Genomic DNA, 23586 nt, shown 5'->3' with positions numbered 1-23586 from the left:
CTATATACTAAGTAGAGTAGGAGAGACCAAACCAAATGACTTACGAAGTTATTAGATTGATTGCTTAAAGTTTCACTATTTTGAAATTTTTTTGCTTACTTTCATTATATATTTTTAAAGAACATATTTAATTTTTTACGATTTAATTTATAGTTTTCCAAAAAGAACGGAACAGCAAAGAATCGTTAAAGCTAATCGTGTTATAGAAAAAGTAAAGAAAATAATTTGTAGTATTTGGAAAGGTTTGTTAAATATATTCAGTTTGACCATATGTAGGTAGACTGTTAAAGAACATAAAGGGCACTTTGACTTTTTAAAAATAGAAATCTGTTCTTATGGCATATTCTTGTAATTTATTCGAAGAGCAGTTTAAAACTTTTTAATATAATATGATGTCAACCAGTCGTTTACGAGATATATCGATATTAAATTAAAATTATATCTTCTAATACTTTTTAACACTATCAATAGATACGGTAGTATCTCAACGATAAGTACACACACACACCACACACCATCAAGGTACTACTTCTTCTTATACAATTTGGGTCGCCTCAATCTTAAAGTAAATTCGACGGCTTTATTGAAAAAGACCTTATTGGACATAATCTTGTCATTACACTAATTAAAATAATGCGTCTGCTTGAAATAGTCGAACCATCTAATACTTTTTGAAGTACGAAATGGTATAGATACAATGTAAATCTGTACGAACAATCTATACTTAACTTTATATCAGACAGCGCCAGTTCCAGACAAAAGCGTATGTATTATAGATGCAAATAAAAATTATCTTTCAATAAAAAAACAAGCATGAAATCTCATAAAATAAGAAGACGCAACTATATCTTTTACGCCATATTGAATAACGCAATGACATAATAAAGTTTGCATATTTCTCAACCATGAATTTATATTTACATTTTACTACATATAAATCGAAAAAAGAAGAATGTGGATAAAGGAAAATAGAGAAATACGGAACAGAATGACCTTAAAAATTTGGTCATAAACAGCCTATATTTTTGCCTAGGAATCCGGAAATTGAGTGTAATTTAGAGTTTCTACGGAGGTAGAATAATTTGTCATTTTTATGATATTACATCCTAAAATCCGATTAGTTTGTCATTACAGAGACTAAATTTGCTACTGGGGCAAAAGCTTCAAATTTGAGCTTACCCTTCGTGGCCAAGTTATGAAGTATCAAAGTTGTTTTTCACATAGTTCTCACAACAGATCATTACATGTTAGCTCTTTATTAGTTCCAGTTTTCGCTAAATAAAAACATCGTGCGCTTTATTATGTGTGTAAAGACGAAAGGATGGAAGGCATAAGAACATAACCGTAAGGCTAACAATTTCTAAACCATTTATATAAGTGCCGAGTAACTCTATCTTTGAAGACCTGGGATATGATGTATTATACTTATCAAAATTCTTATCAATAACCCTTACGATTCGAAAAACAAAATCACAATAAAAAAATACAGTGTCAAATAATAATTCATGATTTTAGCAATATATGTCATCTACGTTCAAGTATACTATTAAACATCGACACGCTGTTTCTTCCGCGGGACGTAACATTTTTTGAAAAGAAAGTTCTAAACATTTCTTACAATGGTATTTCAATGTTATCACAACCATTAACACTAAACCTACCAAGGATTTTTTATACACGCGTGTTTACATTTAAAAAGGTCAATTTGACCGGCAAATGGTAGCTTTAGTGTTAAAACGATAATTTATTTATGCAGTACTAAATAATTACTCGGGAATTTTCGCACGTTACATTAATTTTTCGAAGCGTTTCCCCTCCCAAAAATTTATCCCTTTACGATACTTGCTGACCGACATATTTCAATCTAGTGTTAAGTAAGTGAGATATCTAGGTGCTGAATAGTTTATAGCAGCCATGGACAAGCAAAATTGGTGGGAGAAAAAAGCTCTTCAAAATATGAATCCGCGCGTTTAAGGGGATGCATTGCGCGTCGAAAAAGTACTTCCAAATTATCTTCTACAATTTTAAAAATTTGAATATTTTCATAAGGACCAAATTGGCTCGTATTGATCTGCTTAATTAACGTAAATGCTTATTTTTTGGATTAAAAAAAAAAAATTTAAATCGGATATTAATAATAATATTTTATTTCCCATCAATACTTTTGAAGAAGGGAGCCTTTACAACGTTGCGCCAAACTTCAACGAGTAATTTAAGACCAAGAAGAAGCAAATATTCCAAAAACTCTACATTTATTGGAATATTTGCTTCTTCTTGGTCTCAAATTACTCGTTGAAATTTGGCGCAACGTCGTAAAGGCTCCCTTTTTCGAAATTATTGATGGGAAATAAAATATTATTATTAATATTCGATTTAAATTTTTTTTTAATCCAAAAAATAAGCATGTACGTTAATTAAACAGATCAATACGAGCCAATTTGATTCCTATGAAAATATTTAAATTTCTAAAATTGTAGAAAATAATTTGGAAGTACTTTTTCGACGCGAAATGCATCCCTTTAAATTTCCGGTACTGTATTAGAACTATAAATGGCTTTCCAATGAAACAATTATTTGCAAAATACACACACATAACAAAGTTTTGTATTTTAATTCTTCTCAGATACATGTGAACTGGATAAATTGTTCTGTTATCTCATCAGAATTGTACCTTGTTTGTTCTATTTCGAAAGTTTTATAGTTATAATACGTATATAGAATACGATAATCGGTCGGAGTAGCTTTTTTAAATATATTCGCTAATGCTTGTGTATTAACTTCTTTTTGTCTAAAATTATCCATTGACTTTCTAGCCCTGGTGGTTATAAGTCCCTAATTTTGCTAAATATTTATTCAATTTCAAGAACAAATTGAGTGCTTAATCTTTTAAATTATTGACTGTATCCAAGATACTATGTAGATAATAGTTACAACATGAGAGCCGTATACAAGGTTCGATGTGTTTCACTGTTACAAGAAATATTGATACTCGGTGACTGCTTCTGTACATATATATTATTGTTTTACATTTAACACTCTAAGCTATTACTTGAAGTCATTGACTTTAATACAATTTGCTTAATCAAGTTAACAAGTTGAAATCCTTTATCAAAAACTAGTTAATAAAAATGTTAAAGCCTACTAGCTCGACATTGGAGGGTAAGTATAAATTGACATTTTTACGATAGTATAGCAAAATTATTTTCGAGTAGCTGCAAAATAATCAACTTTGTTACCTGAACAGAAAATATCAATTGTTTTCAAAATAAATGTCGGAAAAAAGGAAAAAATACAGGTAATTTTTTACAAATTTCAAAGTTGTCTCAATTTTGTATCTCTCAATATTTTTATCAACAATCTCTAGTTTTTTCGATTTATGTATACTAAAAGCAAAAATAAAATCATAGCCGAGAGATGTGCATAATTTTTTTATTACATTGCGTTATTAAATAAAACATAAATGATATTGGCTTTATCTCATTTTATGGGATTTCATGTTTATTTTATCATTGCAAGATAATTTTTATTTTCATCTACGCGTATTTCCGGAATTGACGTTTTATGGTATAAAGCGAAGTAAGCATAACCTTCAAAAAAAAGTGTAATAATAAATAATATGACGAAAATCAGCAAGAAAACGTAAAAACTTCAAAAATATTTTCAAAAATATTTCTTGTTTTATTGGCAACAAAATTTCAGTTATTTGAAATATTATATTTGAAGATGATATTTTTTAACTTGGTTTTAATATGGTAATAGATAAATAATAGTTGAGTAAATTTTTGTTTATATAAAAAGTAGTTTTTCTTAATTATTCACTGTAATATATTAGTCTACAACTTTTGATAATTAAAGAAAAGTATAAATATTTTATAAGAGAAGAAGATATCAAACCAACTAAAATGAAAAAAATCAATCAAAAGGATATGTCTACAAATAATATTATTTTTTAAATACAACAAGAAAGTGTAAAAATATTTCACAGCACCATGAGTTATAAACTCTTAACAAAATTACATCGATGATGACTATTTTACTATAAGTATAAACTGTCAAATACTCTTAGAAAAGATACTTTAATTAATTAATGGATAGACACAGGGATCTACATTTTAGACATAATTCGGATAAGCGTATCTTATTAAAAATATATTATAGTTCTAATCATCGTGTGCTACAGCCATAAAAAAAGTTCATAACTTCAAAAATAAGCTCAGAATGTATAATAAATTTAGATATGGGTGGCTGAGTTTCGAGATAAATGTGTCACTGCATTTGATTGAGAAACGAATATTGAATGTGCAAGATATACCCGAAATTTTCAGAGTTCTCTTCACAAAAGTCGCAATATTTAAGATCATATTATAGGTAGCTACATTCTAGCAAATGATTTGGATAGAAACAGATCAAAAGTTAGAAAAAAACATTGTACAATTGATAATACAAATTGCGGGCTCTTGAAAACTTTCTCAGTATTGATTTATGGAATTAATTTTTTAGGACTCGTAGTATGTAGGTACTATATATTATTATACAATAATGTATAGACGATTTACGATTCCCACTTACTAGTAAATGTTTCTTACAGATTTTTTTAACGAAGATGGTCCCATATGGCGGTTTTCAACATGTTTTTACGTTGGTAGTAAACTGATGTTCAACTTATAAAATAGATACTGATATCAGTTTATTATTGTTTTAACCACCACATATTTATTGACCGTGATATGGGGTTCAGTGGGGCAATAAGCTTTGGTATATAAGCAACACTTGAAAATGTAGAAACATAATATCAACTGTATTTTCCACAGACTGGACAATAAGTATTAGAGAAGTTGATTAAAAAAAGAAACAGAAATAAATATGAAGTTGACAACGATCCTAATCATTCTCGGGGTTATCGCTCTGCTTGCTGTTACTGCAACTGCGAACGCAGAGCCTGAGGCAGGAAGACGAAAAGGCTTATTTGGAAAGGTAATGCTTTTTTTTAAACATCTGAAATTTTTTGATAATACCGGTTGTTTTAAAAAAATAACAAGGCAGAAGTTGGAAATTTAGTGAAATTGTAATATTAAACAAGTTTAAATAATTTGAAAATTACTCTTTTTTTAGGCTTTAAGAAAGGGTGCTAAAGAAGTAGGGAAAGTAGTTCTTGAAGAAACTGTGTCGTATGGAGTTGGTAAGGCAGCGGAGGCTATTCAAGAAGGTTAGGCGTATTTTATTGATAGTTGCAACCTTCAAATAGAAAATATATATTGTTGTATAAAATATAGAAAGATAATAAACATATTAAACTTAATTCCTTATGAGTGTCATTATTTTATTTCTAATTCCACTCATCAAAGAATAACCAGCTCTTACCTCCTCGACTCTTGATCATAAACATATATGCAACAACTGGAATAAACCTGCTCGTTCCAAACACAAGCCATAAATAAATCACAATTTTTCTATTTACCCCAAATCTCAAAATTAAGACGGCCTTCAGACCGTTATTTGGCATTTATATGATTTTCTGTTTTTTCTCAAGGTCACAACAAAGGTTATTACATTCCAACGATTTTACTCTCTAGAAGTTTTTATTTATCGACTACTACTTAACAGCTAGTATGTGCAATGGCACATGGTCTGAATATTATTATTGAGAATTTTGAGGACTTACATATCTTATTGAGAACGAAAAGTGCAGTTACATAAAATATTCAAAAAATCAATGTCACATATTTTATTAACAACAGTCACAAGAAAATTTTTGAATTAAAATCGAGAATATAAATTTCTCTTTAGACCCGTCTTGAAATTATTGTTTCCAACTAATTATAGATAGTAAATGAAATTGAAAATAACATGAATTACAAACAGCAATATGGCATAATAATTGTTTTGAAAAAATGTATAATTCTTAACGATATTTTTTTTTTACTTTTCGTAGAAGAACTTATGTGGTTACACTACTACTGATTTCTTAAAGGAAAATAATTTTTCACTTATAAAACTGTTTTTATTTGGAAAAAAATAGTAGAATTTTATAGACAGATAAATTCCTCCCTACCCTAATTTTTAATATTTTCGCGGCTACTGGACATAATGCAATATCTACAGTTTCTCATAATATCTGTACATATGTTCTTCTCAAAAACGCATTTTTCAAGTACGTCGGGTGCAACTTAAAGAAATCTTAACTAATCCCTTTTAAAATTTAACAGTAGATGTATAAAATTACATGCTTTAAAGAAGTAGGTAAGATTTTCCATTCTATTGTATACTTCTTTTGTTAGAAATAGTTTTTAGCAATCATTCATGGGGTTTTAGATGTTTTTATAAAAAGCGAGTCTTTACAAAAATTCCTGTATTAAAACAATTCAAACTGCTTCCCTTATAATTAATTCAATAAACTTTGTTTCTTCAAGTTATATTAAAAATTGCTTAAGTAACAGTTACGGCCGTGCGTAACTGCAAAAAACCCATTATCTCCTCTAAAATTGTTCTGCAACGTGTTGCCATTTTAATACTTGCAGCGTTATAATATAATTATATTTTACAGTTCTTAGTTACGTACAATAATAACTAATTTTTGAAAATTAAATCAATTTCGTTTTTCAGTAATCATTAATGAACTGCATATACTGCGTCCAGAGTAGTTTAAACTTATTTACCAATAGCATATGATTGTGTGTAGACGGCTGTAAATATATTACATGTTGAACATCATTCTTTTTCCTACCCGTTAGGTTAACTCTCTTTAGAGACCATAAAATAACGTACGGATCCCTCCGCTTAGTCCAATTTGGAATACAGGATATCGTAATGCCAAGGTCAGGAGTTTTAGTTGTTTAGGGCTGTGTTAAATTAAATCATAATTGGTTCTTGATCAGTGATCGCTTTATAGCGGACACAGATTGTATGATTTATCGTAGGTTTGTGATGGAGAAAGATATTCTTGTGTGTGAGTGTGTGTGTGCAGGAGCACTGATCATTTTGACTGACAAGTTTTCATCGGCTCGACTGACATTTCTATAAAGGACAGCGAAGAATCCTACGCTATTTCGTAGTTGACATTCTCCAAAAATTAAAACGTCAAATTTGGTCAGAGCCCACAATAATGTCCTATAAATTGCACATTGCTTTTGATAAGACTGGCCAAAATGGTACATGTTTTTTAACTATATTTATATATAGTCGGTCATAAATGCGTTTTGCTCAATCTTACTCTTCATATAAAAATCAAGAAAATATGATGTCTCAATAACTAAAGCTCTACCTTCGCTATATGGATAAAATGACATAAAAGTAATACTCATTTGATATTTACCTAATCTTGGAAAGTTTTTCAAGAGTATAATGAGAATCACATTATATACATATTATAGTTTTACATGTGATACTCTAAGCAGTTACTTGAAGTCGTTCTCTTTTATAATTTGCTTAGTCAAGTCGACAAGCTGATATTCATTGTAAGAAAAAAGTTAATAAAAATGTTACAGCCTATTAGATCGACATTGGAGGGTAAGCATAAATTGACATTTTAACGACAGTAGCAAGATTATATTTGAATGGCTGCAAAATGATCAACTTTGCTACCAAAACAGAAAATATCAATTGTTTTTAAGATTAATTTCGGAATCTAAGGCAAAAATATAGGTTATTTTTTGCCAATTTCAAAGTTGTCTCAATTTTGTATCTCTCTATATTTTTATCAACAATCTCTAGTCTTTTCGATTTATATATACTAAAAGCGAAAATAAAATCATAGCAGAGAGATTTGCATTTATTTTCATTGCATTGCGTTATTAAATAAAGCATAAAAGATATTTGCGTTACCTCATTTTACGAGATTTCATGTTTGTTTTAACATTGCAAGATAATTTTTATTTTCATCTACGCATATCTCCGGAATTGATGTTTTTTTCATATAGAGCTAAGCAAGCATAACCTTTAGATAAAAGTGTCATAATAAATAATATGATGAGATTGTGCAAGAAAACGGAAAAACTTCAATAAAATTTTTTTAAATATTTCTATTTTTATTAGCAAATTCAATTTCTGTTATTTGACATGTCATATTTGAAGATGATATATTTTTAACTTAGTTTTAATATAGCAATGGTAGAATAATATTTAAGATAACATCTTTTTAGATAAAAACTAGTTTTTCGGAATTATTCACTATAATTTATTAGTCTACAAGTTTTGTTAATTAAACGAAATTATAAATATTTTATAGGTTAAGAAGATATCAAACCAACTAAAATGAAAAAAATCAATCAAAAGGATATGTCTACAAATAATATTATTTTTTTAATACAACAAGAAAGTGTAAAAATATTTCACAGCACCATGAGTTACAAACTCTTAACAAAATTACATAGATGATGACTATTTTACTATAGGTATAAACTGTCAAATACTCTTACAAAAGATAGTTTAATTAATTAACGGATATAAAGGGATCTACATTTTAGATATAATTCGGATAGATGCATTTTATTAAAAATATATCATAGTTCTAATCATCATTGTGTGCTACAGCCATAAAAAAAGTTCATAACTTCACAAATAAGCTCAGAATGTATAATACATTTAGAAGTGGGTGGCTGAGTTTCGAGTTAAATTTATCACTGCATTTGATTGAGAATCGAATATTGAATGTGCAAGATATAACCGAAATTTTCAGAGTTCTCTTCACAAAAGTCGCAATATTTAAGATCATATTATAGGTAGCTACATTCTAGCAAATGATTTGGATATGAACAGATCAAAAGTTAGAAAAAAACATTATACAATTGATAATACAAATTGCGGGCTCTTGAAAACTTTCTCAGTATTGATTTATGGAATTATTTTTTCAGGACTCTTAGTATGTAGGTACTATAAATTATTATACAATAATTTATAGACGATATATGATTCCTACTTACTAGTAAATGTTTCTTACAGATTTTTTTAACGAAGATGGTCCCATATGGCGGTTTTCAACATGTTTTTACGTGGGTAGTAAACTGATGTTCAACTTATAAAATGGATACTGATATCAGTTTATTATTGTTTTAACCACCACATATTTATTGACCGTGATATGGGGTTTAGTGGGGCGATAAGATTTGGTATATAAGCAACACTTGAAAATGTAGAAACATATAATATCAACTGAATTTTCCACAGACTGGAGAATAAGTATTAGAGAAGTTGATTAAAAAAAGAAACAGAAATAAATATGAAGTTGACAACGATCCTAATCATTCTCGGGGTGATCGCTCTGCTTGCTGTTAGTGCGAATGCAGAACCCGAGCCAATAAGACGTAGAAAAATACTCAAGAAGGTAAAGCATTTTTTTAAACGAATCTAATATTTTTTTATTTCCATCGGTTATTTTAAAAATATAACTGGATAGGTAAAAAATTAGAGTAAGTGTCTTACTGATCAAATTAAAGTAATTGGTAATTTACTCTTTCTTTAGGCTATAAGAAAGGTTGGTAAAGAAATATTGAAATCAAGTGTTGAAGAAGGCGTGTCGTATGGCATTCAACAGGCAGTAGAGGCTGCCCAGGGCCAGGGGGGTGAGGAGGCTTAATTTTATTAATAGGGGTGCAACCTGTTTTCAAATATAGGATAGATTTGTACCTGTTATATGTAGATGGAAAATAAACAGATTAAACTAAATTCCCTAAGATTGTCATTAAGTTATTTCTAATTCCTTTCATTAATTGACCATCAACATTTGCATCCTAGATTTCTAATCATAAATAAATGTTTCAATTGATAAGGTAACTGTATTTCTGAGAAGGAAAGGAATCGTTGTATTTCTTGTCTATCGTTTGTTTTGAGTAATAATGAAGTAATTTCGGAGGTAGTTTCGTACTTGTAAAAGTAGTTTTGTTTCATTACACACAGCATTCATCCTTTTACGTGTATCTGATATTTTGAAAGCAACAAAAAATTTAATGACAGTAACCATTTCAAATATGCATTATATATGAATTAAACCCCCTCCGAAAGACGTTAAAATCAATATTGAAATATTCATTCGATATTCATGCGACCTTCTAAAGTGCCTTAAGGTCACAGCGAATATGTATTATTTATTATATATTATATACCATTTCACTCCTGTAAAGTTTCTTTTATCGATTTTTGCAGAAAGTGTTTCTATCCCGTAGATTCTTACCCTTTTAATCATATAATGCTTATATCTGAATAAATACAGAATTCTGTTATAAAGTAAATACCTAATTATATAATATCGAAATATTTCAAAAACATTTAGGCAACATTAGAAACTAACATAATTAAGTGGAATATTATCACTTTAAGGAAACTTATCAAATATACTTTTTTTTTTTCTATTAATTAGACATAACAAGAAAACATTTTTTAGATTGATTTTCACTTTACCAGGATCAATTCAATCGTTGAAGTAGGTATATTCTACACATGCACACACATACAAATTCACTAAGAAAATTATTTGATAGCATTTCCTTTTTATCGTACATATTAAGCTAAAACTGATTTGGAAAAAAAGTAAAAGCATTTGGAAAGTGGGGGCAATGATGAAATAAAAGGTTTGAATAAGAAACATTAATACGTAATACGGGGAAATATATGCAAAAATGTAAAGTTTTAAAGTTTATTGTACACCCCCCCCCCCCGTGCATACTCCACATCTTATTCATATTATTTATTTATTCTTCCTCTTCCTCCCCTTATCACAAATTAGTCGTTATGGTATAATATTAACAATACATATTGTTTTCCATTACTGCAACCACACTTTCTTGTTGCATTTACAGTTGTTCATGATAAGTATACTTCCACCTGGGAACTTTGCATATATTAATCAGACATGTAAATGTTTTTCATAAGGTGGCTAGATTTAGATTTGGGATGAGCGTGAACTTTTTTTGTTGTACCTAAAGAAAAAGCTATGCCGGGGAGCCTACGTGTATATACAATATTTAAACTTGGTTTTTGGAATTGCAGAAATGCATGCGTGTGGCTTTGCTCGATCTCGGAAAGAAGAATTGAGGTAGCGTGTGTCGCTTGACATTTCATTTGAAGCGTGCGCCGCGCAATCCAACACCAATTATCATCGTATCGTGGCGGTTTGTTACGCCACGCGATATATTCGCACGCGCCACGCCCAGAAACCCGCTGGAACGTTAACCTGTATCGCGTGCCACCTATGGGAAAAACGACTTTTTCTTCCATTTTCCACTAGAACCTGCTTTAATTTCCACGCAAGTAACACGCACACTCTCAGTTATATATACATCAAGCTAAGTGATAAAACATCATGAATGCGTACCACAAATGCATTAAACCTTGTTTATAGCTATCGTTTAAAATTGGGCTAATTATTCTTCAAAAATGATTGTCTACGAAGTAAGTAAAAAACAAGATCAAATCTTCAAAATTGAAATAAAAAAAATAATATATTTTTGCTTTAACACGTTGAGCGACAAGCTGATTTTTGAGGAAGTCCTCGTCAGGCCACGCGCACCACTTGCAAACGCTGAAATTACAGGGCCAATGTTTCTTATCGTAGTAGAAGAGTTTAGGTTTAGAACGTGATCTCCACAGACACGCGTACAAAACATTACGCGAAAAGTCTAATTTTCTAGTTTTATATCATGTTACACGCTGTCAGCCATCGATGGTTGACGCGACCTAAACAGAAAATCTAGTGTCAGCCACCGATGGCTGACGCGGCCTAAACGGAAAGTCTAGTGTCAGCCACCGATGGCTGACGTGGCGCTCAACGTGTTAATATAATATTTATCTTTCTTTGATAGGTATTTATCGATTGTCATTATATAAATCTGCACCAACTCACAGCTATACAGTTAGCCCTCTGCACTCATCGTGAATCTCATTAATGCAATGCGATAAATGAGTGAACGCTTCTAAAAAAAGTTGCGTTAATTGTATCACGAGATCGTGAAAAATCAATGGCTATTAATTATATTCCGTAATTAATTACTCGCTGATTTTGATCTGACAGCATATAGCAGCAACGAAGTTTTTTCAATCGCTCTTCTTTATTGTTTCATCATCGTGGTAATTTTACCGATATCCAAGATTCTGAATGTTTTAACGACTCAACCTAATTTGAATCGTGTTCGTTTTAAATGTAGCTTGTGTAAGTTAATATGCCGATTACATCGAAATTCTGACCTTCTGCGAGTATTTTTACTTGCTATTATTAATAAATGTGTCTCCAACCTTCCTCAAGGATCCAATAACCTTTAAATTAATTCATATCAATACTGTACCAAAATGCTCCTTTGCTATGATTCTCATTTACGTCGAGATATCTCTCGAAGCTGCAACACTGAATATCAGACTTTATCATGGAATTTAAAGATAATAACACGTTCTTTCTTCGTTTTTAAATACCTTTGTCGCTGCAACAAAATTGAACTTAAACGCTATAATACTGATATGTAAAGTATGTGAAGGAAAGTTGATCTCACGCTGCACATTTGTCCAAAGTAACTTCACGCAATCTCGAACACAGAAGCAATCAGTGTGATTATTGTAAGAGATAAAGCATGAAACTACAGGTTTCTTTTTTTATTAATAGAATATTTTTCGTTAACAAAATTTCGGTTTTATCGCTTGAAAAGCCTGAGCTTGGCGTAAGATGGTCAAAAGTCCGAAGGATGGAAGGCAAAAGATCGGGGTCGCGAGCTTCTTTTGCAAAGGTAGACCTTGTATAATCGTGAATCCAAACATACGACTTTTGAAATCGGATCCGCCAGATATTTCTCGACCTGGTACCCGGGCTATGGTCGAGGACGAGCCCATCGTCTCAGTTACAATTTGTGTTCGCACTTAAAAAAAAACATTACCTGTTGGGTTCACTCGGGGATAGCCTGAACTCCTCGTGTGTGGTCTTATGCGATATCCACGACCGCATCTTGCACCGTTTCTTACCAATTCGATTGGACTCCTTTCAGATATCATCCCTGACCTCCCCCTTCCCCCTCTTAAATTGAATTCAACTGCTAAAAACGCCACCAACTAATAGATTTCATGCAACTTCGCAAATCCTTAACATTTTCTCCACTTTTAATAACCAATCAATTATAAGCTTTTTGAACATTGAATCGTGTAGTAATATCTGCTACAACTTATCATTGAGCATAAAGTGGCCGTGCAACTTCGTTTCAAGCATATATATAACATTATGCTTGCTATATCTACGTTAAAGTATTTTACCAGTAGTTTCAAAGCGATTCATTTCCATTCTAAAAATATTACTGAATGAAACTCAATGAAACTCAGTCTCTGATTAATGAGTGAATAGCACCACCAATGTTTACTTTTAATATGTTGATTCTACATAATTAGTTTATAAGAATCTATAAAAACTTTTAATTCCCTCTTACGAATGTTTTTCATCTTTCTCAGGTGGATATAACGAATTCAAAGAACCACATATATAACCGTCGGAAATAAATTAGCGTCGTTTTTTATTTACGACCGACGATACGCACGCGTGTTTTTCGACGATATTCAGTTCATGGCAATGCTGTAATAAAGCACGAGATAGCATCTGAGGAATTCTAAAATTGCTGATTCAGTCAGGATCGTCATTGATCGAGCAAATGATGTCACTGCCGTGAAATAAAATTTGGGCATCGTGATAAGCGATATTGGTGCTCCTGGAACGGTCGATCGTCTCAAACATCTCTTTTTTACCAAAGACTCTCCTGTGAAATCTTTAAATAACCGTATCCATCGAATCAATTGAGTAGTTTTTGTTTTGGAATTTGCTCTAATTATATACAGACGCACCGACAAACATACCTCTCTTAGGATACACTATACTTCTTAGAAGCATAGGAAATTTTTTCGATGAAAAGCATGCTGGAAAATAATAATTTCTCCAAACGGTCGAATAACTAATAGCGATTCCTTAATCGGCCGGTTCTTCCCATTTAAATAATTTCGTCATTCCATGCCCGATCGCATCGTGGACACAGTGGTTCTCAAATTTCTCCATATTCAGGCCAGGGGTACCACCTTCGAACTCTAACCAGGTCCAGCTTGCCATTGGCCATCCACCTGCTGGAAATCATGAATCTCGACGGGTCTATCAATCCTGATGTGTCAAAATAATTGGTTGACTTTTCTCTCCATTTATATTATTTGATTTCGATCTCCTTCAGCAATGATGAGGCGTCGAATAACCGTGTGAATAAGTATTTAAATTGGCATCAGAACGAATGAAGTAACCAGAGCTAATATGTAAACCATCGACTCATCATCATTCAGCATAAAAATTGGAAGAAGTACGCAGATCTATACTTACTATAACATAATTGTAAGAACTATTGTTAATTGAAATAAGTTATTTAAACAAATTGTTTTCTTGTTTTTTGTAAGAACCTATAGCTGTGTTTCTGATAATTTTTCAGAGATGTTTGTTTTATTTCTAAGAAATCAAGGGATTATTAATTATTAGGGATAGTGAATATAAGAATATAAATATGAAAAATATATGAGTAAAGAATGTTTTAAATTTGTATATATATTAATATAATACATATCTAATATAAAATATATATATTGGTTAACTGTATCATACTTTGAATATAAATTTTCTATATATAATATTTTTTAAATATATAGCTTCTATTTCTTTTGTATTTACGACATATTGATTATGTACATTTTTGACTATCATTATATGGCTATTGTGCATTATAGCTTTTGCAAGCTTTGTATATCGAATTTTGGATTAACGAGATTCAGATAAAGATATGATAAATAAGAATAACCCGACTATTGGTGGAGGTAGACGATTTAAAGTCGTGTTAATTTTGCGTTTTTAATCTTAAGCCATAGCGTAGAGCTTGGCAAAATTACATGGTCACTCAAATAATTTAAACTCTTTCTGTTAAAACTTTTCATGTTCGGCAAATATTTTTTGCGATTTCACTTTTTTATGCTCGAATTATGTGAATCGTAACTGGGCTCGCAACAATAAATTAGCTATTGGTCTCTCTAGCGCCCACCCCTGAATATAATGATTTATTGAATTTATTATATGAATGAAGAAACACGTGGAAGCCTTTAAGAGGAATTGTGAGAGGTTGTGAGATGGAAAACCAGAAACGAGGAGACAGAGGAGTTTCGAAATCGAATTATTTATTCTCCGCACGGTGCGATATTGGAACGGTCGCTCGTAAAATCCAAAGCTCTGATGGATCTTAAAGTCTCCAGGTCTCGAGAGCATGGACTGCTTCGGATAAGGCTGGAATTGATGACGGAATAACGGCGCTAAATCGCGACCGAATCGCATATAATTAGGTTGCGTTACCACGTATATAGTGGACCGATATATTTGTACCATAGCAATATATATTCACCAAGACAAAACAAACTGCCCTGGCTGTGTTCGTATACACGAGCTCATCCGTGAAGTATCCTGCAACAGAAAAGTAGAGATTAATAGCGAAATTATACCATTAAGTAAATTTTATACGTGTCCGCGGAATGAAAACCCACCCGTTCATTTGCATGCCACGTGGGAATCTGTCAACCGGATTATCGGCGATTTATATGCGGCCGTTAAAAAGTTTTGGCCTCTCTCACTTTTTCACTCTACACAAGTGACCCTCTCTTCTCTCATTAAGAATGCTTATAATAAATATACCATATGTAAGTAAACTTAGTAAACTTATATAATGTAATACCTAGTAAGGTTTACACACACACACACACATTCTACTCCATTCTTTTTTTATTAATATTGATGGATAACTAAAAAACTTATCAAGTTTGCGTCGTCAACTACTCACGATTCTAATCCTTCGTTATAGTTCATAGTTACTAAATTTGATTTGTACATTAAAATCAAATAATTTCCATTCAAAATGATCAACAGATTCTCCCAATTTTATTACCACTTTCTAATGAAGCATTTGGACCATTTCGAAACGATCCCGTCATAGATAGAAACTTATCGAGAGAGCTATATAAAGTCAAATTGAATTCTGTCCTTGAAATATTCTATTTTCAAATCTTTTTCCGTTATCTTTTCAGAATTATATCATATTCTTCTCCAGATTCGCTAAAATCAATGTCAATTTTTCAATTAAAGTTTGATATGATCATAGTGCAATCAAGCATATTATAGACCAAAAGTTTATCATGGTTTAAGCTTAGGGCGAATCTTATAGAAATTGAACGTATAGGTAGCTTCAAATTCTAGTCAGAGAATGTGTATAGAAATATACATATATAAGTATATACCACAACTCTAATTATCCTAATTACTCATATAATTCCAGTGGTACAGTACCCTAATGATTTGAGCGCTGGTCGTTTCCAGTGGCACTTACTAGTACCCTTAGCACTATCATCTTTTCGAATCAGACGATCGACCCACGCGTTTCATGCGAACTCAGAGGGGACGTTAACCACTCGCGTTGTACTAACTTTCCTACTTTGCTACGCGGCCAAATAAACGCACGTCCAATTACCGACGGGACCAGAGTGTAATACGAGCTTTAACGTCCGGACGCATCCACATATTAACCACGTGATACTGAGAGAATAAGACAGAGTACGAGATACAGTGAGAGAGTGAAAGAGAGACCGAGTGACACTGTCCTCAGTGCGACTGCTTGAAAATCGATGCTGATGTAATAATAAGAAATGGCGAATATATAAGCTCGAGTAAGAGGACTGCTTCGAGTGCTTTTCATTGAAAAATTACAAGAGAGTGTGTAAGAGCGAAATATAGAATCATACGTCCTGAAACTGGTGCAAATACGCCATTGCATGTAATGATAGAGAAGACCGGAGCTAATTGAAAAGGCAGAAGAAACGTGCAAATGAGAGCTTAGCGTGCTTCCCGGTAAGAATAATAAGAAGAAATGGACGTGAGCGTAAATCTGAAGTAGGCAAGATAAGGGGACGATGGAGAAAAGCAAAGTGGAAAAACGTGGAGATTTATAAGTGAAAGACTGTCGGTGTTGCACGACAACGAAAGGGAGTGTAAATCAGTGTAAGTGGAAAGGAAAGAGACGGGCAGACGGTCACTGGGCAGACAAACAGAATTGGTCGAGTAAGCGCGGCAAACGGTAGGAGAGGATTAAAGTAAAAAAGGTTCTTCGCGGACTGTTTCACGAAGCAACAACGAAGTAACGCAGCTTCGACAGATCTATGAGGCCGCCACTAGTTTTTCTCACTTCGGCGGTCCCGATCTAACGCGATCTACGCTCTTTCCGTCTCGATCCGATCGACTTCTCGGGATTGTTGGATCCTTTATTCACTTAACTATCCCGCGTCTACCACTTTACCGACTAATAAATTGCATCGTACGTGCACGTGCCTCTCTCACTATACTGTCGCCTCCCAGAATGCACACGCATCAACAAAAACCCTATTTTCGTTTAGACTTTGTAGTATATCGATACCAATCTAATTTATCAACTATATGTACAATATATATTGTGTAATTTATCTTCAACTGGAGCGATGGTTGTTCATTATAATCCTTATTGTACACAACTGATTAGAAAATCGATAAAGTCACAGAATATTTAGATCATTCTTTATCAGCAATTTTCTAACAAGTTCGTGATACGGCGCTTTAGAACTATGTTGGATCGATCCTGTAACGATGCATCGATATCGATGACGTTGCTATACATCATCCAGGCTCGTTCATTTATCAAGCTTCTTCGTGATAATACCATACAGTTCGCGGATGGCTAATTTGAAAACCTGAACGATCGACCGGGATTGTTTTTACACGGTATTTTGCTGCATCAACGTTTCGCTCTACTGTAATACCTTAGGGGAATTTATTCCCGCCGCGGCTATTGATGTATATTAATTATTCATTGACAAATCGAAGATTTATCTTATTTCGCTACTGTTTTTAATCTGATTACATATCTCTCCAAATTCTATTATGGTATAAATGAAAACGTATTAGGTATATTTTAATTTTTTAAGGAGATAAAAAGTAGTTCAACATTTGAAATTTACATGTCAACTCCAAAAATGCCGCAGTTACATTAGCTATATAATACATCGAAAAAAAGCAAATTATTCAAAATACGAAATCTCAGACAGAATGATTAATTAGCTAATGCTGCCTCTTACATTATTAATATACAATATGTGTAAATTGTTCTACAAAATAAATAATATAGGTTTATGAACAGTGAACACACGTTTGGATATTTTAATGTTGGGATAGGTGCTATCTTGTAGGTTATGTGAAGTCCCCGACTCTCGATCTTTCACTATCCCTGGTCGATAACTACAAAGCATATAGTGGACAGTGCGGATTGGCTAATTATTACAGCTCCTAAGATTCGTATCGTATATAGCAATAATGCTCGAATCTCTTTCGAACGTTTATTAGGAACGATTGATATATTATATTAAGAAGGGCAGTTTATTGCCATTCGGAATATGCACCGATTTATCATCACGAATATACAAGAAATTCGCCATGATGCATTAATTTAATGGCGCGTATGCCATACTTGAGAACTGCAAAACAGATTAAAAAATTTAAACCCGTGCCAAAACCTTACTCTTAATGTCATTGGGAAAACAAATGATGTGTAATGTTTAATTTATATTAATTGAATAATATATTTCACGTTTTATTCCATCGGAAGGGAGTTTTTAGTATTATGGAGTTGTATTTCGAATATTCAATAATTTTTCAGTAATTCTGTAATAAATAACAAATACAATGCTGTTTGGATCATAGCAATTTCATGGTCATACGTTCGGTACTCCCTCGTCGTCCCTCAGAGATAGTCGACCATTTGCAAGGCATTTCTGATTTACCGGCACTCGGTTTTGCCTGCTTACCTTCGACGAGGTGCAAACGCGATAACGCACGGTCAAGCAATCATTTTCTATGCTCGAGGAATCCTCCACGATTAATTTCGCGCTGTTTTATTCACTCCTCTTGTTGTTTATCAGCAGCCCGTTACCCGCGAGTCTCTCCCCCCCTCTCTTCACTCTACGACCCTCCGTTTCCTCCATCATTGCTCCGTTCTCATCTCACGTGACTCTCAAATGCAGTACGTACTGGCGGCGACGAAAGTTTTTAAATAATCTTTCTTGGAGAGATTATTATGCTAGTCATGATATTGCGAATTGGAAAAGAGACGATATCTATTATTATAGTAGATCACGTTGTGCTAAATTGAAGATGAAAGGAGCAAAGTAAAGCAGAATTGTATTATCTTTGACTAGAGTAAGGACCATATACGCGCGCTTGCACAGTCCCTATTCTAATTTGCATCTGGTGCTTGTTAGCCTCCGAGGGACGATTTTCTCGTAGCTATGAAAAATCGATCTAATCTTTGTTGGGTGCTCGCTTTGCCAGATCACCATCTGCCAGATAAGTTACGACACTGTACCGGACGCGCATTATATTGCAAACTGGACGACTTGAAATTATAAAGATGCAACGTTACTTATTTACTACAGTGATTTAAAGCTTAGTGGATGTTTGACAAATCTGAATTTTTTCTAAGAAAGAAGGTGGAAAACATACACATATACTGCTTTAAACTAATTTGCATAATTGATATTAAATCACGAAAAAATAATTGCTATTAGGCGAACAACATATTGGTGTTTACTCAATAACCCTGGTCGTATAGTGATAAGTGGTTAACGCAAACCTGTCTGAACTACGTAGAAAATGTAAACATGATGAAATTAGTTAGCGATTACATTAATAGGCTATCTTATTAAGCTCGTACGATAAAATATAATACGCAATATATAATTAAGCTTTGCATAATGTGAAATTTTAATAAATGTATAGGTGTTGCTGGACCTGATAGGAATACTGCACCAAGTTTTGATATTGTCAGAAAGTATAAGGAATCATTGCATGTTTATGTCGTATTAATTAATATTGTTTAGTTGTGTAAATTGTAAGGGAGTTCAATAATCGCATTCACAATCAAATATACGTTCACTAAATTTCGCATTCAATCTAGCCTGTCTCGAATTTTAAGCAGAAGCGCCGCAGCAAGTTGCTTCGAGTGTGCATATTACGATTGCAGCGGAGATGAATCGTGTTCCCACAAGAGGAACGCGTAGAGGGATTATATAACCTTTGATCTTCCTTACAACGGTTCATCCATTGTACAGGTTCTTTCTTCGAGCTTGCCGTGGATCTAAATTATTGCCTAGATCTTACTTAAAGAGCGTAGATTATTATTTATCATCGTGATTTACACAAATGACCGAACATTTCGTGCCACCAGATGTTTACCTATAATAGTTATGTAGTGCGGATTGTAAGCGTAAATATAATCATTCAGAAAGTAATAGGATTGATCATTATATCAATAATGAAAGCTCCAATGCTTCTCCACTTTCAACTTTATATAGCGAAATGAGCTTTCAGCCACATTTCACTCATTCCATTCGAAAGTAAATTGAACTTTTTCAATTCGAGCTTGGTGAAATAAAATGCCAGTTAGATAATGCAGAAATCATACTTGCCCAGTATTGATCATCTTGTTAGATATGGACAGCTATACCACGCCTTGAAAATATAAATTTGTTTCATATAGATATAGTATACTACATCCCATCGGGCACGCAGCGTAATAAACCTTATCTGAATGAAAACTTGTGCAGGAGTCGCATTCAGTCACTTCCGCTTGCGTGAATCATGCTTTTTCAAGATCATGTTTTTCCCATGATCCTATTTATTTCTGACGTAATGCATGTGATATAAAGTTCAGGGGTTTCTACACTAAAAGCGTATATGGTAATAATAATTCATATGAATCTATACTTACGTCCTCGATGGGACGGTTAAGCATAAGAATGGGGATGTGTATATAAGCTACGAATATATATATATATATATATATATATATATATATACTTAGCGAAGGTTGAAATGTTGATGAATTTGGTAGGGAATAGCGAGGAGGAGACGAGTAGGCAGGAAGGAAACCTGTCCGCTCGCTGTCTTCACGGTGGAAGTTGCTGTCCGCACTGAGCAGTCTGTGGTGACCGGTGTCCGCTCTCGGCGTCGCTACGAAGTGCAGCAACGTGCGAACAGGTCGCGCCGGCGTCCCGTAGATTACAAATGTGGCGTTGACCTCGCTCGTTTCGAGGTCGCGTGAGCGATCCAAATTATATGGAGCGAATCCATGGATAGCCGAGAGCGGACGTGATGGCCCGAACGAGCCTAGGCCATCGGCCGCTTCCCAATCGCTCAACCCACACTGCCGAGCATTCTTGATTGTAACTTACCGAGCTAAACCCACTCACGCACGCTCCAAAAGACACGCCAACTTCGATACCGCTATCAGTTCACGGCGTATGATAACCGCGGGTGATGTACGCTCTGTACGATGATGATGAGAGGTCCGTCATAAAGACTTTCCTCATCCAGATCACGCGACACTGATCACAGCCTACAGGTGCTGTGTGATTTTCCTGGCCACAGGCTCTTGGTCCGGTACCACTTTAATAATCAGGCAAAGCCTCTCGTCTAACATAAAGAGCAAATACATGAAGACAGAAAATATAAGATTAGCAGCAGTGAAAATATGATGTACGTCGTATTGTAGACTTTTATTCAGAAAATTTATTTTATTTAATTTATTTCTTTAAATATATATATATATATATATGTATGGTTTAATTATATAATTTAAAGATTGCATGGAACTATTAACATATTAATGTACTGCTAGTTTAACATTTTTTTGTATCTGCTAACTTTTCTTTCAATTTTCAGATATTTTTGCTCGTTATGTTATATATGACACTTGTCTGATTTACAAAGCGATATCCAATTCAAACTCACTTGACAGAGATTGTACTTTATAGAAAATTTGCCTTACTATAAAGTCTCCTTTGTTATATATATATCTAAACATGGGATTTTTCTTTATCCATCGACGATTATTTTGGTACAGTATTATGGGAATTCCTGAGTACTATAGGCAAAGATGCTCGCGGGCTTTTCGAGATACGCAAAGGGAACACAGAGAGCTACGACAGAATCCTCGGCTCGCCTTCTCCGAGATATCAGAAAAGATTCCACTCCGGCGACACACCCGCTGCGCCAACGATGACAAAACTCCGAGATGCCGAATCTTTAGAGGAATTCTCTCGTCTTTCCAGGCTATCCTTTGATATCCTATGAAAATTAAACTCGAAAACCTCATTATCCATTTGTTCGATCAATCTTTCTCAATCCTACATAGTTTGCTTGTGTAAATAAAAACGGTTAGATTGACTGAAACGCTTGGAATCCAAGATTTACTCAGATGCACGGAGATTATTGGTTTTAATGAATTACGAGTGAGCGTGAGACCCTATTATACAGAAAGATCCTGCGAAGATTTATTCGTTAGATTTTTAACGAGACCCATGAATCACACTTTAATACGAGATTGATTGTGAACAATTTTAATCCTAGATGAAGCTATCAAATATTTTCGTAGAGATTTATTAAGTACAGTTAGGTGATAAATATTCTTAGTTCGTCGCAGCGTACAAAGAGATATATCGGACCAGTTAAATTAGTTTAGGATTGGAAATGTGAGTCTGCAAAGGAATTCTTGAAAGAGGGTGAGAGAGGGTGAAGGGGAGGGCTAGGCAAGGGAGATAGGGGACGCTCTATATATGTAGAGTCGGCGGAGGACGAGGACATATTTCGAAGGTTGCTATATTTATTCATTTTATCGTTAAGAGCGGCGGGCGAGGATTGGAATCAGTGAGGACAAGAAAAAGCGGGAAGAAGGTAGATAGCGGGAGCAAAGATTAAATTCTCCCTGCGAAGGGCGACGCGAGGCTAAGTTATGCATCTCGGTCAGGCCCTCCTCCTTCTCCACCATCTCCTTTTCCTCTCATCCTTCGCTGCTCCTCTTCGGGGACTTATCTCCGGGGCATCTTGGCCTTCTCATAGCCGCTCGGGTTCTTCGTGGCCGCGAGCACGAGGGAATGCCGTGCTTGGCTCGTTCGCATCCGTAAATCACGGATTAAATAAAATAGCCTAGCAGCCAGAGTCAAATGAGACGTCAGCGCTTTGGCCCACCACCCTCACCGAATCCCTCTCCTCCCCTTTCGATCTTTCTCAATTCCTCCTTGACCATGCATCCACCTCCACCCAACAGCTTCACTTCCTTTGGAATCTTTTTATCCCTGGCACTCCGTTTTTTTACGCATTATGCCTCGACACACAAGAGCCCCTCTGGAATGCAGATTTGACCAAACGAGAATCCACCACACGGAGGACAGCGGCGAATTAAGGTTAACCGGAGAACATTTCGAGCACAAACGAGACCTTATTAAAATACTTACTAAAACCTTTTGTTATTACCTGCACTGATTATTATTCTCACTTCAACCATATTTATTAAGTTTACAATATTCTTACAACGAGGCGACCAATTTCTCTCGTTTCTGGAACGTAACGTGTCGCACTCGATGTTACCGTTACGCTGCACGGAATGACATTTCATTAGCAGTTTATACGTTTTATACGGATGATTCGGCGTATTTGAGTGTTTCATACTAAATAAGTGACAGTCTAATGGCGTAAGGAAGGCA

The 23586-nt window shown here is 33.9% G+C and overlaps 2 long non-coding RNA genes across 2 annotated transcripts; both read left to right on the top strand.

Annotated features, from left to right (window-relative positions):
• The first annotated feature begins 4739 nt into the window (after positions 1-4739).
• LOC136785956 (uncharacterized) lies at positions 4740-5299 on the top strand. The gene is made up of 2 exons (XR_010824731.1): positions 4740-4974; positions 5113-5299. It is a non-coding gene; the product is annotated as an uncharacterized lncRNA (long non-coding RNA).
• A 3143-nt stretch (positions 5300-8442) lies between these two features.
• Positions 8443-9660, top strand: LOC136785850 (uncharacterized). The gene is made up of 2 exons (XR_010824714.1): positions 8443-9319; positions 9458-9660. It is a non-coding gene; the product is annotated as an uncharacterized lncRNA (long non-coding RNA).
• The last annotated feature ends 13926 nt before the right edge of the window (positions 9661-23586 follow it).

Source organism: Prorops nasuta, unplaced genomic scaffold (genome assembly GCF_024137725.1).
Source record: "Prorops nasuta isolate Cenicafe-Biocafe unplaced genomic scaffold, Cenicafe_Pnas_1.2 PNAS00003, whole genome shotgun sequence".
In the NCBI taxonomy this organism is placed as follows: Eukaryota; Metazoa; Arthropoda; class Insecta; order Hymenoptera; family Bethylidae; genus Prorops; species Prorops nasuta.
The sequence above is the reverse complement of the archived record's forward strand: the minus strand, read 5'-3'. Positions and strand labels throughout refer to the sequence as shown.